Below are 10,058 nucleotides of genomic sequence, written 5' to 3'. Positions count from 1 at the left end.
TTTTTCTAACAAAACAAAACAAAACAAAAAAACTATACAATTGTGTTTTGCTTATTTATTTACAGTTAGAGACAGGGATGTACCAGGGGTGGGGAGGCCTATGCTGTGTGGTAAAAGAACTACTAAGAGTCACCCAATTCACCAACCTCTCCCTGCAGCCTCTTCCTGAGGGGCCTCCCTGTCCCCAAAGTCTGTGCTGTTTGTGTTCAGACTCCTGGTGGGGAAATAATAGCTTCCGAAGGGTGGGAGCCAAGACAGCCCTGCTGGGTCAGAGCTATTTCTGGGATCAGCTGGTGTGTGGAGCTGGGGCACTTCCTAGGGCATCAAGCAGATTGGGTTTGCATCTGGATTAGATTTATTCCGGGGGGTGAGGGGGCGCTGCCCTGAAGCTGGGGGGTGGAGGGTAAACTTTCTACCACATTCCACATCTCTGCCTGCCTGGATTCCTGATTGGGGGTTGTGCTGATTTGATTCTGAGGGGTTGAGAAGGGGGCATCTTTGATCTTGCTGTCCTGGGCACGCCAGGCTGTAGGCTTTTGGTGGCAGCCCCAGCATTTGTACCCACATGGTATGATTGGATTCCTGGTCATTTCCGAATATCCCTCCCCTTCTTGTACCTCTGTGTCGGGTACTGATTTCTTGGGTGGGGGTCCCTTTCTGGGAGTTCATGGGCAGCCTGTAAACCCTGCGCACCGAGCTGCTGTACTCTGAGGGAGTGACCTCCTGTCTGGCAGTCTCCTGGATTCCTAGCCCCTCCCCAGTTCCAGAGGTGCTCCCAGGCCTCTTGATTTCACTGGCACCTGTGCTGTCTGCATTCTGAGTCTGGGGCTGCAATCCTCACTCCTCTCCAGCTCAGCCATCTAGTCTCCCTGAGGCACCATGGGCCCGCTGCCAGCAGCAGGAAATAAAAAACAAAGTGACGCTGAGGGTTGCTTTCTCGGGCCCCTGACCACTCTTCAGAGAGCCCCCGATTTCTGGGGCCAAGGCCAAGCCATGTCGGGGTAGGAGGTGGGTGTAGGCTGCTGATTAAGTTTTAGGTCCCTAAGCCAAATGTAGGAAAAGTATCTCTTTAGATCCCTAAAGCATCTCTTTAAATGCTCTAGCCTTGCACCCTTGGCAGTGGGTGGTAGGAGGTCCTTTTCCTTTCATGGGCCTCCAGAAAAAGCAGGGTCTGCTTGGGAAGTGGCTGCACACAGCCTGGGATGTGCCTTTGATACATGTATATTTATGGTGCATGGGTGTGCACACATATGTGTAAATATAGCAAAGTGATACCTGAAATGCAAGTGGGAGTGTGGGCTCTTACAGGGCACGTATACCTGGTCTGGGTGTGTGTAGATGGTGCATTTGTGTCATGTGTCCATGTGCGGGCTGCATGAATCTGACTGAATGTGTGTGTGGTGAGGAGAGAGGGAGTAAGAAATTCAGAGTATGTGCTTCCCTCCTGGCTGTGAATGAGTGACCTTCACTTAATAGGTGTCCTCTGCAGGATTTGTTGGGGAGCTGTCTAGTGTCAGAGAATAGAGGATATGCATTTGTGGGAGGGTTCCATACCCCACAGAAACACTGTTCCCCCACACCTGGCACTTGTCCCCACGTCCTGTCAAAAAAAGAAGGAAAGGCAGCTCAGTGTCCATGTGGACACTCTCCTGGGCAAAGTGAACTGTCTTGAGCAGTGTCCCCGTGGGGAGAACTGGGCTCCAGAGAGGACTTGCTGGCCTAGTTTGCACCCAGGCCTGCCCACCCTCGAGTCCAAATACCCTTGAAATGGTTACTCTAGTTGCCACAGGGGCACCAGCATCTCCGGCAGAGGTAGAAAGGAAGGGGTGTCAAGGACCAAACTCATGTCTTGGTGGGGCCACCATACCTGGATGAACTTAAACCACAGCCCTGAGTGCTCTGCCTTGCCTTCCCCCAAAATGTTATTCCCCCATACTGTGGCTTGGAGTGGAGGATGGGGAGCACCCTGCCAGGATCTCTGAGCCCATTGGTGCCGATCCACATCAGGCATTTGGTTTCCATTTCCCAGCTCATTAGTGGAGATAAGCCCTGATGTTGGCTGAAGGTTGGGGGCTGGGTTTTCCATTGGCAAGAAGACAGGGTGGGAATAGGGAGAAAAAAACGGAGACTTGGACTGACTCTGGTATTGGATTCAGGTGGGGGAATCTCTGGAGACGTGGCCAAGGCTCCCCACCCCTCCTCCTATCAGGGTCCTGAGGTTCCAGCCACTGCCATTGCTTCGACTCCTTCCAGGAAAAGCCTGCTCCGTCCAACCTCTCTGCCCTCTGGGCCAGATTCCCCCAAGTCGCTCCAGGAATGTTATGAAGCACGCAGGAGTTGGGGCGCCTGCTTGCCCCACCCCGTCGGGGGGGGGGGGGAGAATATGGTTGTGTGCTAAATGACCCTGGAACATTCCCAGCTAGAGAAACGCCCCCTGCATTCTAGACCCCTGTGGCAATGTCACCTCTGACCTAAGAAAGTCAAGATGTTGCAGTTGGATGGAGCTGGGAGGCAAGCTGGCAGCCCGAATGTTGGGTGGTCCCAGGAAAGAGGGGAGGAAAGGGCCAGGGTTATGCGTCAGGGGAGAGGGTCAAGGGGGAGGGGGAGTTAATGGAAACAGTAAGCAGAGGAGAGACAATGGGGCACTTTTGGGCACACCCACGGGGGAGCAGACACCACTCCAGCCAGCCAAGGGTCTAATTAGATCCTCACTGTCAGAATGACCTATCCCTTCTACGTCTGAGGCCCCAGGGGTTGGGGAGGGTTGGGGTCAGGGAGTAGTAGATAATTAGAAACATGCTCTATTGAGTGAGCAGGCACCACCAGGACTGCCTCTCTCCTCACTGCACCCCTATCTCCCCCAGATCTCTAATCCCCTTCCCCAAGACCTAGACAATTCCAGCCAGACTAGGGGAGGGGCTGGTGGAGCCTGGGAGTAGAAACCGGGTGGGATTGGCTTCTTGGGCCTTTACACACTCTCTAAAGTGCAAACAACATATTTTCGCCATGTGATGGTATTTAATTACACATAAAAACAGAGCCATTAAACTGAAATTAAACCCTTTTTGGAATCACTTAATTCAGGGCATGACAAATTGCTTTCAGTGGAGGCGGCTCTGAAGTCCCCCCAGGCAGAAATGGAGATTAGCAGCTTCCAGGGCTGGCTGGGTCCCCTGTTCTCTTTGCCCCCTTGCCAGCTCTAAATTCTGAAATTGGGGTCAGAATTCTGAAATTGGTGGCCTTCTTCCTGAAGACCACCCAAGCCAAGGGGGAGTCTCTAGGTTTGTTTGAGATAAGAATGGGGGCTGGGTAAACACAGATTCACTGTCAAATCCACTCTTCTGTCCTGGTGGGGCCACCATACCTGGATGAACTTAAAACCATTTTATGGATGGGGAAGCTGAGGCCCAAATGCCAAGGATTGAACTCTGCTACTAAGCCATGACCAAGGAGGCTTTTATTTTCAGGTTTGTATCCTTTTACTCTGGGCCTGGAGACAGAGGTTGGGGCTGGGAGGGTGAAGGCTAGGGAACCAGAGCAGGACCTGGTAGGGAGGGTAGATTTCTCCAGAACTGGGCTCCCACCTGGTCCACGACTGGAGACAGCAGGGAAGGTGTAGCACTGCCAAGGCAGCCTTGACATCCTAGAAGGCAGTCCGGAGCCCAGACTCGAATCACACAGACCTGGTCACTTACCCGCTGGGTGAGGATGGGCAGGTGGCACCTTCACTCCTGGGAGCCTCAGTTTTTCCCTGCTGTCAAATGGGGATGACGATTCTTATCTACAGAGTGAAGACCAGTGGGCAGAATGCTTGAACAGGGCAGAGTTCAGTAAGTGGTGCTGTGAGACCTCCTTCTCAGGACCCCATTTATAACAAGGTCCAGCTAGGATCTGGTGTTTCTAGGACCTTCGCTTGCTCTGACTCTGTTTGCAGCCCTTTGTTCTCCCTCCACATTCCGTCTTTCCTTCAGTTTCCCTTCTTTCCTCTGTCGTCTGGAGTCTGTGCTTAGACTTGTGGATGAAAAAGGGGCCACATACGAAACCTGACAAGCGAAACCTGACAGGCGCAGAGGACGCCTGCGTGGTGTCCTACAAACTCAGAGACCGAAAGTAACCACATAGGACGGTCTGAAATTAAAAATTTCTAACTAAAAGCAGTTCATGGCAGGTAGTCATGTGCTAGGCCAGTATTTTTCCCTAACAAAGGTTAATCTTTATCTTAACTGAGCCTGTTGACTTTTTTTTATTTACACCTAGGATAACATATCTGATAATATACCTTTAGAAAATCAAAGTAATTTCCTTTTTTCTGGACACCTCAAAGCACAACTACTGCACCAAAGCAGAGACCATAAATCCCCTCATTGTTATTATTATCATATTAATTGTTACCTATCCTACACCCACCTAAGTAAATGAAGTATTCGTTGCCCTAGCTGGTTTAGCTCAGTGGTGAGGGCGTTGGTCTGGGGACTGACGGGTCCAGGGTTCGATTCAACCAATCGATGTGTCACATTGGTATTCTTTCTCTGTCCCTTCCACTCTCTCTGAAAAACAGTGGAAAAAATATCCTCGGGTGAGAATTAAAAAAAAAGTAAAAAAAGTATGTGTATTTGTTTTATTTTTTATCCAATCCCAGAGATTCTACCCCTGCACCCCCACCCCCCATGCTTTGCTTTTTTTCTTCCCAGCAATTGTCATCAGTTTGGCCCAAATAAACTAAAAAATCTTGAAAATCCTTACAGGTTTGGACATTTCTTACACTGACAGACTATTGGGTAAGAAAAGGCAGGCCCATGCCCTCTGTGGTTTCCCTGCCTCACCTAGCCTTTGGTGGCTGTGTGTGAGGCCCACCTGGGAGGTGTAAGGCGACCAAATGGGGCAAGGGCTGCCCTCTGGGGAGGGCTGTTGGGGGTGCCAATGAGGCTGTGGCCTCCCTCCCCCATATGCCCTCCACGGTCTGGGAACTTGCTCTTCTGATTAGAACCAGATGGGCCTGCTGTGGTTGGAGGTCTGTATCAGCAGTCAACTCACCCAGCGTCCTTCCCCGGGAGGGTACAGAGGCATAGACTAAGGGGAAGTGGAGGTGGGTAGGGGGTGCTCTTCACTGGGGCTGGAAGAGAGAGTCTTTTCTCTTCACTCTACTCTCCAGGCCATTGGCCTGGGAACTTTTCTATTAACCACGGAGGGCGATGGTGGTGTGGTGATCAGCTGATAAGTCTTGCGCGGAGGTTTGGGTGGGCAGTCCTGGACCCTAGGACAACCTCCCCACCCCCACAGGGAAGCTCAGATGCAGGTTGCCAAGTAGGGGCTGATTGCCCCTGTCCCCTGGCTCCTGGAGTGGCCTCAAGGTCTTTCCTCTCACCCCTGGCCTCCCTGGCCTTGGTAGACAGAGGTTCTTGCGCTGGGGGTTGGGGTGGAAGGGCTGGGGCCCGGCTAGAGCCGGGCTGAGGCCCAAGGTTCCCGTCATTTCAGGCTTGGCAGCTACCCGACTGCAGATGGCTCCCCCGCCAGCCTGGCGGCCAGCACAAATGCTTTACAGCTGTACCTCTCTCTATCGGCTTGTCTTGGAGCCCTGGAGAGGCTAGAGGCAGAGATGGGGGGCCCGGGGGACTCAGAGGGGCACGAACGGAAAGCTGGGGTGGGTGGGAGACAGGCCAAGACAGCTGGTTGCTGAGGGCGGACAAGGAAACTTGAAACTCCTGAAAAAGTTTCCCCCATATATGCAAGGGTTGGAGTGGGGGCTTCCTGAGGGAGGATCGTGTTGGGGGTAGGGTGCTGCTGGCAGGGCCAGGACTCAGGGTACAGTCTCTGAGTCGAGCCAGAAGCTTCTAAGTTGGAGCGGCAGGGAGGGGAGTCCAGCCTTGTCCCCACCCAGGGGAAATTGGATCAGACTGTTCAGGAAATAAATTCAATTTTCCAGCATCATGGAAGGTTAGTCGGACAATAGAGGTCCCCCCCGCCCCAAAAAAAAACATAAGGAAAAAAAAAGTCTGATTGCCTTTGGCTGAGCTGTTTCCCAACTTCATTTCTCAGCCTCAGTTCAAGACTTCTCATTCAGAGTGACATGTAACTCCTCAGTGACCCCAGGCCTGATCGCAGCCTGAGGGTCAGGCCAGGCCAGCTTGAACTGTGCTCCCAGGATCTGTGACCACCCCCACTTCCAAAAGCCCCTGGCAGGCCCAGCCTCAGGAGATGAGGGAGGGGCTGTGGTAAAAACAAAACCTTCCCCAAAAGAGATTTCTTCGAATTTAGGGGTGGGTGAGTCCTAAATCCCAGGCAACAAGCCCAGAAGGGTTTATATGTAACTGGACCTTAAAAGTTTTAAAATTTTTCTTTTGGGTGGGGGAGGTTGCTTTTAAAATGCAAATAGCCTTGTAAACCCCTGCAGGGGCTCTACAGAGGGGAGATGACCCTGCAGACTGGGGAAGGGTCAGCCTCCAGTTGTGCTATTTGCAGATGGTGGCCTTGTGGGGGACTCTGGTGGCTAGTGGGGGACTCTGGACACTGGTGGAGGAAGAGAAGGTCAGCATAATCCAAACTAGAGGGAAGACTCAGAGTGGGGGAGGAGCAGATGCTGCCAAGAGGAGTGGGAGGTGGGAGGGAGGAAAGACCACACAGGAAGCTTTGGGGAGAGCAGAACAATCTTGGCTGGAGAGGGTGTGTGGGGGTGGGAGGTGGGGAGTGGGGGAGGTGGGAGGGGAGTAAAGAGAGAGGGGATGGCTCTAGCCTGAAAGCTGGGAAAGATCACTCTCAAGATCAGGGCTGAGAGTAGCCTCCCAAATCTTCTCCAGCTCACCCATTTCACAGATGGGAAACTGAGGCCCAGATGAGTCTGTGACTTGCTTGCCTGAAGGCATAAAGAAGCTGATGGTAGAAGCAGATTAGAACTCAGGGCAATGTTCTTTTTGTACCATCTCCTAGTGGGCCCAAAGGGGAGGTCTTTGGGCACCCAAATGGAATGGGACTCTTCAGGCACCAGAAAGTAGAAACTAAGAAATAAGGGCTATCATTCGGGAGGGAAGAAGGAGGACCTGATGGAAGATTCCGGGTGAAAGATGAGGAAGGAAAATGGGCCACCTTCCAGGCAAGAAGGGAGAGGGGTGATTTTGTTAGCACCCTGAGCAGCCTGAGGTAGGGGACCAGGGTGGGGTGCGAGACCTAATCCCTGATGGGAGAAGAGGGGTTTGGCAGAGACACCAGAAGGAGGGTCAGAGAACCCTATCCTTGTGTACATGGAGGAGGCGGGGGATTGGACTTGATGACCTCTGGTTTAATAAGCTTCAGATGTCATCATTATTATCATCACCACAGGTTTGGGTCCAGATTGCTTGGGTTCAAATCTCACTCTACCACTTATTATGGTTGGAACCTGGGAAACTGACTTATTCACCAAATCCACAGTTCCATATTCATCAAATGAGGATAAATAACGGTACTTACATAGCGTTATCAAGATTAAATGAAGTAATATATGGCAAAGCTTCTAACAAATGCTTACTGCAGGCCTGATGTGTGCCAGGCACTGTTTTAGGTGCTGGGGGTTCAGTGGTGAATAAGATGAGCTGTTTTCCTCATGGAGCTCCTGTTCCAGCCTCATGGTACTTGGCATCTGCCTTAGGTGTTCAGTGAAAGATTGACAGGAGTGCTATCTTTTGCGTAACAAGCATTTGTGCATGTAGGCCACAAAGTGAATTCGTGTCCAGTGTGTCTTTAGGCTTCCCATAACCTTATTTTATTTTTTATTTACTGATTTGAGAGAGAGAGAAACATTGATTTGCTGTCCCACTTATTTTTGCACTCATTGGTTGATTATTTTATGTGCCCTGACCAGGGGTCAAACCCGCAACCTTGGCGTATCAGGAACAATGCTCTAACCGACTGAGCTATCAGGCCAGAGCCTATAACCTTAATTTTATGGGGTGGGTATTGCAACTGGGAAAATCAAGGCTCAATGTTCAGGAGAGTGACTTGCCCTTAAATCATGCAGCTAGTCAATGGCACAAGGACCTGCTACCCAGATCTGCCTGACTACCTAGACTTCTCATTCCTGATGCAGAAGACAGAAGTTGTGTGTGTGTGTGTGTGTGTGTGTTCATGCGTGCACGTGTGCACAGGTGGGAGTGAGGTGAACTAGATATATGTTCCATCTCAGTGTTCACTGGGTGTCAAATCTGATGCTGTGGAAGAGAGAACATCTTTCTGGGGCACATGCAGGCCTCTCCCCAACCTCTTGGCCAACCTGAGTTTACCTTATTCACTGTTCACATAGCTGGTGAATGAATGAATGAGCAAGTGAGTGACACTCTCGCTTCTCCTCCCCCTCCTCATTCTCTCTCTCTGTTTCCTTCCCCCTGGCTTGTCTCCTTTCTCCAGAGGCCTGCTCCAAGCCAAGCTCCACTTGCCCTCCTTGGCAAGATTCAGCTGGAGAGAGGTAAAGGCTGAGCCGCCTTCCAGAAAACAGCCAGTCCCTGGCTGGCTCCAAGGGCCCAGAGTCAGGAAGAAAGCCTGCTTGCTGGGGCAGAGGGCCCAGCCTGGCCAGCACTGGGGGACTGTCAGGGTGAGAGCATGCCTGGAGCAGGAGGAAGGGTGCTATGGATTGAACTGTGCCCTCCCAAATTCACATGTTGAAGCCCTAACCCCCAGTGGGACTGTGCTTGGAGATAGGACTTTTAAGAGGTAATTAGGATAACCTAGGTCCTAAGGTGGGTTCCTAATCTGATAGGATTGGTAGGTTTATAAGAAGAAGAGAAAAATCTCTCTCTCCAGGAAACACACTGAGGAAATGCCATGTGAACAGTGAGAAGGTGGCTGTCTGCAAGCCAAGAAGAGAGCTCTCACCAACACCCAACGATGCTGGCTTCTCAGGCTCCAGAACTGTGAGAAAATAAGTATTTGTGGTTTAAGCCACCTAGTTTATGGTATTTTGTTATGGTGGCCTGAGTAGATTAATAATATAAGAGGGAATGGGGGTTCCTGGTCCTGCTCTTTCCCACATGGTCCTTCCAAATTCAGACCCAGGCCAGATCAAGTAGGCTCCTGCCCCAGCCTGTCTTGGGATAAGAGCCTCTCTTCTTAGGCTCTTTTCCCTTTCTTGGCCTGAACTACAAGTGCTCACAGCTTTCTCTTCCCATCACACCTCTCCCCAACCCTGTGTCCTGCCCCCACAGTCATATTTCTAAAGCACAAGTCTATTTGCTTACTCCTTGGCTGAAAAGCCTCTGATGTCTCCTCATTACCTTCCTACAGGATGAAGTCCAAGCAGGTTACCATGACTGTGCACTGTGCGACCTGCACAACTGTACACAGTGATGCGAAGTCCAGCATCATTCATTCACTGAACTAGTATTCATTCCCTAGACATTCTCAGTTTAGCACCCAAGGCTCTCGATGAGGCAGCTCCTGCCTCTATCCTCTGCTTCCTTTCTCACCTACTCCTTTGGGTGCCATGTACTTTAGCCACAATAAGCATCATACCTTTTCATACCTGTGTGCTTCACACACAAGTTCATCTACCTGCTTATCTGAGAAGGCTGAGACAGTAGAGTGGGCACAGATTTGGAATTCTCTTTCTCTGTCATTTCCTAGCTAGGTGAATGTGGGCAAGTTAACCATGTGAATCTCAGTTTTCTAATGTGTAAAATGGGATTAAGCAAATATGATGTGTCTCACATTGTACTTAGTATATAGGACCCCCTAATAAAAGTTGATTTCTTCCCTTCTTTGCGTGCTGAACTCCTATTCATCTTTGAAGACTCAACTGAGATGTTGTCTACTTGGTAACATTACCCTCATTCCTTCCAAATGGGTAAAGTCTGTTTTCCCTGTTTCTCCCCCTCCTGCCCTGGGACACAGGGGAAATGTCAACTCTCTGTCTTCCTGGCGGAGTGGTAGGAAAGAGATGTGGGAGACACAACACGGTCTGGGCGATGGCTTATGAAGTGGAAGCCAGTGGAGACTGTACTGCTGTGGCCAGGGATGTGGGAGTGTGGCATAGGTGGTCTCCTCTAAGACACAGCCACCACCTGCCAGCTCAGGTCCCCTTCTCTGTTCAGGTC

Source organism: Miniopterus natalensis, chromosome 17 (genome assembly GCF_054644295.1).
Source record: "Miniopterus natalensis isolate mMinNat1 chromosome 17, mMinNat1.hap1, whole genome shotgun sequence".
Lineage (NCBI taxonomy): Eukaryota > Metazoa > Chordata > Mammalia > Chiroptera > Miniopteridae > Miniopterus > Miniopterus natalensis.
Note: the sequence above shows the minus strand (reverse complement) of the source record.